The sequence below is a fragment of the Nicotiana tomentosiformis genome, chromosome 3 (genome assembly GCF_000390325.3).
Source record: "Nicotiana tomentosiformis chromosome 3, ASM39032v3, whole genome shotgun sequence".
In the NCBI taxonomy this organism is placed as follows: domain Eukaryota; kingdom Viridiplantae; phylum Streptophyta; class Magnoliopsida; order Solanales; family Solanaceae; genus Nicotiana; species Nicotiana tomentosiformis.
In genome coordinates, this window is record NC_090814.1 from 50,632,731 (window position 1) to 50,642,923 (window position 10,193).

Here is a 10,193-nt window from a genome sequence, read left to right on the forward strand (position 1 = left end):
AGGTTATGAAATGAGCCTTGATTCAACTGTTCCAAAATAACTTTGAAAATAGATGTGCCTAAAAGTTTATGTACCCAAGTCATGCCCAAATGTGACTATTTTAACTAATGCTATGCTTTGTAAGTATTTCCAATATGTTTGGGCTCTTATATCTTCATGCGTTGAAATTGTTTATTCCCCTTTTTGGAAAAATGTATTTCAAGAATAGGTGGTGTATCACTCGTTTATGATTTTAACTCGTGCTTCAATTGCTAGTCACTTTTGATCCATTCTTTGGAAAGGAATGTATTGTGTTCAAATCTTTCATTACCAATAAACCTAAAGTTGCGATACACCTCCACCCGTATATATTGGGGTGAGGCGGCATGGCCTCTTTGTGTAGAGATTGTGGTATTGTGATACACCTCTACCCGCATATATTGGGGCGAGTCGGTAGGGCCATTTTGTGTAGAGATTGCGGTATTGTGATACACATCCACCTGCATATATTGGGGTGAGGCGGCAGGGCCGCTTTGTGTATGGATTGCAATATCGTGATTGCACCTCCACCGCATACATTGGGGTGAGGCGGCAGGGTCCCTTTGTGTAGAGGTAGTTACAGAGGATCCCCGACTTAAAATTTATAAATGTTATTGGAAGCTCTTAATACATCTTCTTTGACTTTAACGACTATCTAAGCCCTTTTATAGTTACCATGATTCACCAGATTCATGTTGTATTTCTAAGTTCTTGAATATGTATTTTGATTTTCATACTAGTACTATTCCATATATACTAACGTCCCTTTTTCCGGGGGTACTGCATCTTCAATGGATGCAGGTGGTTCGTTAGTAGGCGATTTTGATCCTTGTTAGCAGATACTCTCTATTCAACACGTTTTGGTGAGCCCTACTCTATTTCGAGCTTCATATCATTTGACGTTATACTTTACGTTTTGAGGTATAGCTGGGCCTTGTCACCAACACTTCCATACTACTCTTCTGTTGTACTTAGAGGCTCCGTAGACAGGTTGTGGATGGTGTTTGATGTTGGGAATTAAACTAGTAAGTGTTGGTATTTGGGCAAACATGTTTTTCATCAGATCTATAAACTTGTAATATTTTGGAAATCATCAATGAATATCCTATAGTAATGGAAAAGTTTGTGGAACATGTGACTCTTCTCATGTCTATCATTTGTACTGGATCTTATATTGTTAATGGGCAAGTTTGGGTAGAAGGCATCTAACTGGCTTGCTTAACCTGGGTATCTCGGTTGAGCACCGGTCACATTCCCCGAGGTCAGGCATGACAGTCTCGGCCTCCCAGGCCATCCTATACTAGATACCAAAATTGTGGCCATCTATGAACCTCCTAACCCTCTCCCTCTTAGTAGGTATTAAGATCACTGCGTTACGTGCCATCTCTATGAACATCATCTCATACTGCATCACGGTCATTCCCTCATGGCGTAGATGCTCAAGCTCAATACACAATTAAAATCTGCAAGTTAGTGGTGCTGCGCCAACTGGCCTAATGAACTCGTAGGTCTGCCACCATCTATAAGCTGGCCCTATCAGCTGAAAAGTAGTAAAGTTAACTCAATTTAAGTCCAATAAACCAAAAGTGCATAGACTTCGCTGACACTTATCAATAAAACCATGTGCATCCTCACTAGGCTCTCCACCGAAATGATGAGGACAAAGTCTCTGAAATATCTATATCCTGTTTTTCTCCTTTTAAGTCAAGGATGGTCCAATCTCGGGCTGAGCCACAACAACTAGCTACACCGGTAGAACCCCTAGTGTCTAATAACCTTTAGCCAACACCTTCGTGTGCATGCGGCTGGAGTCTAGGCTCCTCTCCAGCTTGTGAGGTAGATGATGCAACTGGAATCATACCCCCTTGAGCCAAACATGAATACATACTCAGAATTTGAGCCAAAGTCTATTGAAGACCAGACATAGCAATAGGTCCCTCCAGAGCCTAAGCTAGTCCCACCAGCTCAACATAGTTCGGAACCTACTCCTCTACTAGAGCTATTGATGGCTCCACAACTGTTGCTCTAGCAGGGTCTCTAGATTTGATGCCTGCCCCACCTCGGCCTCTAGCTCGGCCATGGCATCTCACGGCTCTAATAGTAGGCACTTGTTCCTGCTCACCTGATCTCGCAAAATGTGTCCTCACCATCTGTTAGAGAATAGAAGAGCAAAGATTCAAATATCAGAATAATCAAATCCCTATGATAGAGAATGAAAGAAAAAGAAGTTTTTCTAATAATCTGGTAGCCTCTCAAAGATAAGTACATGCATCTCCGTATCGATCTATAAGGTTCAACTAAAATTGCCCATGATCCGTAGAACCTATTAACTTAGGGCTCTAATACCAACTTGTCGCAACCCAAAATCACCACTAGTCGTGATGGCGCCTAACTCACTTGTTAGGCAAGCCAATCATAACAACATTGAAACAAGATAACAAATTACAAAATCAATACAAGTTTGACAGTCAAATATCATAAATAAAGACTGAGCCAAACATAAATCCCCAAAACTGATAGTATAGAGTCATGAGCTCTACAATAAGAGTACAAGTCTTATAATATAACATATTGTATGGACACTAACAATAGTAAGGAAAATAGGAAGAGATGTCAGGGACTGTGAACGGGAAGCGACTTTACCTTGTCTTAACAACACAACAGTAATAACCAACACATTTCTCAGCTAGGTCCCACACCTGAATATGCACGATTAAGTGCATAGCGTAGTATGAGTACAATCGACCCCATGTACTCACTAAGTATCATGACTTACATGGGAAAGGTAGTAGCAAGATACTCACATGGTAAATCTATACAACTCATGAATATATATGAATGCGCAATAACAATACTTGATTCTATGCATGACTACAGATAAAGCTCATGGTGCACATAAAAAAGATATGCACTAACATCAAACATAAAAACAATTCACCATTTAGAGAAAATATGTGTAAACAGGCAAGTCAATTTACACAGAGAGAGACATATAGAGAAGATATATACTTTGTATCATTTTATCAACATAAGTGGCATATAGAGAAGATATGAATAAAAAGGCATGTATACAAGTATGGAGCTAGCATATAGAGGATATATGTAGTAAAAAATATGAATGCATCCAAGGAATTTGCATATAGAAGAAACACAACAAACCCAACACTGATAAGTTTTTCCACAACAGTGTGTACTTCATCAAGGAGAAACATTAGAGGACGACCTTAGGGGGATGGATCCTTATCCACACACCTCATAAACAAATAATGTTCCATAATCATAATAACCGCACGGACAACTCACGTGCCATAGTCAACTCAACCTGCACGGATAACTCATGCGGTGTCAAATCAGTCCATAACACAGAAATCATACACAAATACATGTATATAGTTAATGGATATCAAATCACATACTCTTGTACTGATAAAATAGCATGCTAAAGTATATGCATGTGTGAAGTGTACAAATACATCTCAAATTAGGGGGGCTACACTACACAACAATGAGTATCATGTTCAAATAGGAACACAACTGCACATGATCTCTAGGATGATTTACAAGGTTATGTAGTCATACAATCATATAAAGCATGATAGCAAGAATCGTAATATCCCAAACAAGGCATAATAGAGCCTAAGAACTACCCCGAACATGGATAAACCCGGTTCATGCACATGGGCTCGACCCCTCGCATGTACGCCACCCCTATCATGTAGGCAACATCAATAAGTCAAGCAACTAGTCCCTCAACCAATAGGCAATTCACTTAACTCAAACGAGCTAAGTTAATACTCCAAAAATGCCTTCTCTCGCGAATCAACCTCTGATCCGCTCTAATCTAGTCAAATAACACACCACAGTGTCAAATAATGGCAAAGGAAACAATAACGGAGCATAAAGGATCGATCTTTAAGCAAATACACAAATTCAACCAAAATGTCAACCTGGGTTGCCTCCCAGAGCCCAACAAAAATCATAAATTTTGACTACCCATACCAATACGAGTCCAAATATACAAGTTTCAAATCCCATTTATTCACTTTCCAAAATCTAGCCCACAACCCCCAAATTTTCATCTTCAAATCCATAGTCTAAGTGCAAGAAACAATGGGGAATAAATATCTAACATCAAAATCAAGTAGAAAGTACTTACCCTCCAAAGTATGGTGAAATGCTCCACAAAAATCGCCCCTATTCGAGTTCTAAATCTCCAAATACTTAAAAATGAGCTAAACCCTCGAAATATAAGTCTGCCCAGTAATGTTTTGCATTTGTAGACACATTGGTCACTTCTGCGACACTGATTTTGTGGTCTAAAACCTCACATCTGCAAGTTAACTTAAGCACCTACCCATCTGCTTCTATGCAACCATTTTCGCTTCTGCAAAATCGCACCTGCGCAAAGACCTCGCAGGTGCGCAAGTGCTTCTGTGCACTTCCTCCGCATATGTGGACTCCTAGCTCTCAGCCATACTTTGCTTCTTCAGCCTCCCTTCCACTTCTGCGAACTCGCACCTATGCCACAAGTTCCGCAGGTGCGATACACCAATACCAGATCTACCAACCAATATCATATTGATTTGATACACGTAGGAAACACACCCGAGCCTCCCAGGACCTCGTTCAATCATACCAACAAGTTCTAATACCTCACCTAACCTATCGAAATGGTTAAACCACCGCAGTTAACATAAAAACAAAGAATCATCGATCAAGATCAATCTCTTAAGTTTCAAAACTTCTAACTTCCACAAATATGTCCGAACCATGCCTAAGAATTCCAAATTTCAACCAATCATTGCACACAAGTTCCAAAACTAATTGAACCTATTACAAGTCCCAGAAAAATAATCAGTGCCCAATAATAACAAAGTCAACCTCTGGTCAAACTGAGGAACTCTCCAAACCTTTAATTTTCTAACTTTCGGCAATTAGAGCCAAAATATCCTAGGAACATCTAAATCCAAATCTGGACATCCGCCGAATTCCAAAATCACCATACGAACTTATTGGAACCATCAAATCACCAATCCAAGATCGTTTACACAAAAGTCAAACCTTGGCCAACTCTTACCACTTAAGCTTCCAAAAAATGAAACTAAGTATTTCAATAACTCTCAACCTTCCCAAAACCGACCCAACCATCCCCGCAAGTCTCCAAACATCAAATACACATATGGGAAACATCAAATAGGGGAACAAGGCTAAAATATACAAAACAAGAGGCTTGATGGTTACATTAGATTCCAAAATCGAGTCCAAATCGACACCCAAATCCCCAATTTATACTCTCCAACATTATAGCCAAAACCTATAAATTTCTCTTTCAAATTCCATAATTTATGTGTAATATTCCATGGGGAAACACGATATATTATAAAAATTAATTAAAAATCACTTACCCTCTTGCCTTGTGTGAAAATCTCCTCCAAACATCGCCCATCTCCAAGTTTAGGTTTAAAAAATATGAGAGAATGGACTAAAATCCCGAGATATAATACTTAAGTATTCTTCCCAACGATACCGTTTGCGAATGCGGTCACTTCCTCGCGTTCACGAAGCACAAATAGTCACAACCTCAAAACGCACCCCGCGAATGCGACAAAGCCATCACAAACGCAAAGGCCAATTGTTGATACTCAATTTTGACCATCACAAACACATGCTTCATAGTTATTAATAGTGAATTGATAAGAAGGACTATACTAGACAGGGCTCCGAGACATCCTAGGACACTTTAAAACCTTAGGCTCCGATACCAAGCTTGTCACGCCCCGACCTTGGAGAGCGCGACCGGCGCTCAACCGAGATAACTTGGTCGAGCAAGCCTACTTGATACCTTCTATCCAATCTTACCCACGAACAATATGAAATCAATATCAAGAAATATACATGAGGAGGGTGAAATGCTCCCCATTCTTTTCCTATTTCTCAAAAGAAATTCATTTATTTTTTCCAAAATATTACTAGTTTATAGATATAATGAAAAAACATATTTTCCAAATACCAACACTTCTAGTTCAATTCCCAAAATCAAACACCACCCACCACCTGTCTAAGGAGCCTCTAAGTACAATAGAATAGTAGTATGGAAGTGCAGGAAACAAGGCCCTACTATACCTCATAACACAATTTACAACATCAAATGACATCAGGCCCGGAATAGAGTAGGGCTCACACAAACCTGCTGAAAAGGGAGTAACTACTAACGAGGACCAAAGTTGCCCGCTGATGAACGACTTGCATCCATTGAATATACAGTGCCACAGGCAAAAGGGACTTTAGTACATATAGAATAGTACTAGTATGTAAAGCTAATTATCCTCTTTCAAAATAGATAAGAAAGGGAAACCATGGAAATAACAATCAACAATCAATGAAATTCAAATGCCAATTTAAAACATAATAATTTCCAAAATACAAAGATAATATTATTTTGGTTGGGAGATCTTTAGTACCGATATATCATCGTGAATTTAGCACGGAGTTCGATCGCGGCCCGATCGGCTAAGCCGTCTCATCCGAAGACATCAACCACAATCATAATCATTATCTCAATCACAATCTCAAGTACAATCACCACAATGTGTGCGGCATGGCATCCGATCATGACCCGATCGTCTAGGCAGTCTCACCACAATGCCGAGTGGATCGACATCACCCTCTACTAGCAATCATCTCATCCCAATTAAGGGGAATATTCTCATCACATCAATCTCATCTCAAATGAGGGGAATAATCATAATGCACTCCTACACCGGCACGTGTAGTTTCGGGGTTAGGTTATTTCGACCTACCCTTCCTCGATGACTAATGATACTCCCAAAAAAACATTTTTTGATTTACATACAAGGGAAACAGCAATAGAAATGCATTTACCTCATAACCTTTCATACCATATATAGCCTTATTAGTACTTTCAACCACTTACTACATCATTATTTCATTGACTCTCTTGGCCATACATATATTCTTCTTTCATGACACAATGGCCGTATTTCATATTCTACCATTTCATTTCTTTACTTTCAAGGAGCATCATCATAAGCATCAACATATGGAATATTCTGAAAATCACAACTTTAAGTTGACTAGTAATGAAGGGTTTAAACACAATAGTTTTCTTCCGAAAGAATGAAGCAAGATGATTAGCAATCGAAGCACAAGTTAAAATCATAAACAAGTGACACCCCACTTATTCTTGAAATACTTTTCCCCAAAAGGGCAATACACAATTTCAACTCATGAATATGTAAAAGATTAAAATACATTGGAAATACTCACAAAGCATTGCATTAGTTAAAACAGCCCCATTGGGAAACGACTTAAGGATATAAGCTTTTAGGAAAATCTATTTTCGAAGTCCATTTGGAACAGTTAAACTAAGGCTAATTTCATAACCTTTCTCACATCATTTCATTTCATTGGAACTATTAGCCACAAGTATAAATTCCATTATCGGTAAAGTGTCCACATTTTACATCTTCAACCCACTTCTTTAACTTTTCAGCATCTTTATAGATTATCAATAACAAGGCATTTCAAATCAAGACTTTAGGTACACATATGAGCAATTAAAAGCCCGTTTGGACATAAGAAATTTTTTCCTTTTTTTCAAAACATTTTCACTTTTTTTCGAAATCAGCGTTGTTCATAAATTTTTTAATTTTCACTTGAAGATGCATTTTGGAATTTTTCAAAATTTTGAAAAACTCCAAAAAAGCCATTTTTCAAAATTATCACTCAGATTACTCACAAAACGTAAAAAAAATAACCCAAAATTATATTCATGTCCAAACACAACTCTAGTTTTCAAATACCATTTTCACTTGAAAAATGTTTTCACTTTTATTTGGAATTTTACAATTCTTATGACCAAACGCCCACTATGAGTCTTAAGCACATAGAGTTTTTCTCCCACAACTTGGCATCATAACTTTCATTTGAAACACCATTCTTGGACACATTCCTGAAGGATAAGATAATGTGATAGGAGTAATTGGAACACATTTTGTGTCACGACCCAAAATTTTCCACCGACGGGACCGTGATGGCGCCTAACATTTCACTTGCCAGGCAAGCCAACGGTAGAGAATCATTAAACCAATTCCTTATTTCCATTCAGTAAATAACAATAATTAACTAAATTAAAATATAATAAGTGCGGAATATAAAAAAAACTGTATTAATTACTACCACACGGATCTGGCGTCACAATTCACGAGCATTCTAGAATTTTAATACAAGTAATAGTCTGAAAGAAATATAACTGTCTGAATGAAAGAAAATAGTAGGACATAAAAAGATAGACGGGGACTTCAAGGTCTGTGAGCTCCGACAGATCTACCTTGAGTCTCCGGACAGCGGACCAATACCAAATCTCGATCAACCTGAGCAGGTATCAAAATCTGCACAGAAAGTGCAGAGTGCAGCATCAGTACAACCGACCCCATGTACTGGTAAGTGTCGAGCCTAACCTCGACGAAGTAGTGACGAGGCTAAGGCAAGGCACCTACAAATCAACCTGTACAATTTAACAGTGTATACGCAAATAACAGGAATGAAGAACTAAATACGAAATGTCGGGAGGGGAAACATACTGAGGGGAATACAAGATAAAGAACTACAACAGAATGATCACCGGAGCAGTCAATAAACAATGAATCAACAGGAATAGTGAATATAGTAAGGAAAAATGCACGGCATCACCCTTCGTGCTTTTACTCTCAATCTCACCATAAAATTTATAGAAACGACATGGTATCACCCTTCGTGCTTTTACTCTCATATCATGGCACGACATCACCCTTCGTACATTAATATTCACAATATGGCACGGCATCACCCTTTGTGCTTTAACACTCACAAATATAGCATGGCATCACCCTTCGTGCATTAACACTCACAATATGGCACGGCATCACCCTTCGTGCATTAACACTCTCCCTTACCATAATGCAATGCATAAATAACAATAGGGAGATAGAATAACAAGTACAAACCTTACTTCAACATTTGGTTCCATAATATCAATCTCAACTTTGAAATAAAAACTCAGTTATCACAAGAAAAATCCGTAAACATAATAAGAACGATAATTTGGACAACACTAGTATAACATGTAGCAATTTGGCATAGGAATGAGACAATATCAGAAAAATAGAGAAACATGGAAAAACAGGTAAATTGGTTGCGCATAGGTACTCGTCACCTCACATATATGCCGCTCACATGAATTTACTTAGCAAATAATCTAAGGTTCCTAATTCCCTCAAGTCAGGGTTAGACACAACACTTATCTCGCTCCAAAGGCCACTTAATTCTCAATCACAGCTTTTCCTTTGGAATTCACCTCCAAACCACTCGTATCTATTAAAATATGACTCAATAATATCAAATATTGCTAAAGTAATCAATAATATTGCATAAATTAAATTTTTCCAATTTTTCCTCCAAAAAGTCAAAAAATCGACCCAGAGCCCGCTTGGTCAAAACCCGAGGTTCGGACCAAAATCTTTTTACCCATTCACCCCCGTGCCCGAATATGTAATTAGTTTTGGAATCTGACCTCAAATTGAGGTCTAAATCCCCAAATTCATCAAAAATCCCTATTTTCTACCCTAACCCCTAATTCTACCATGAAAACTCTAGATTTTAGGTTGAAAATTCAAGAAATGTAATGGGTAATTGAAAGAAAATTTTTTAGAATCACATACCAACAATTTGGGGAAGGAATGACTCTTGAAAAATCGCCCCTCACCGTTTGGGTTTTGAGAAAAATGAGTTTTTGTGGCAAAAATCCAGTTTTGGATTCTGTTAAGTGCTGGGCGACAGTGTTCATCGCATTCGCGAGAGCACTGTCGTGTTCGCGAAGTGTATGGGCTGCCAAGCCTTCGCGTTCACGAGGCTGTACTCACGTTTGCATAGGCTACCCTTCCCTGGTCTTCGCATTCGCGAGACATTGCTCGCGTTCGCGATGAAGAAAAGGCTGACTCCCTATCCCCAGTGCCTAACGCTACGCATTCACGATGGGATTGTGGCGTTCGCGAAGGGTAACGCCCCCATCGCTTCGCGTTCGCAACCAAGCCTTTGCGTTCGCAAAGAAGAAATCCTCAGCTACCCAGTTTACTCTTCGCGTTCGCGAGAGTACCTTCGCGAACGCGAAGAAGGAC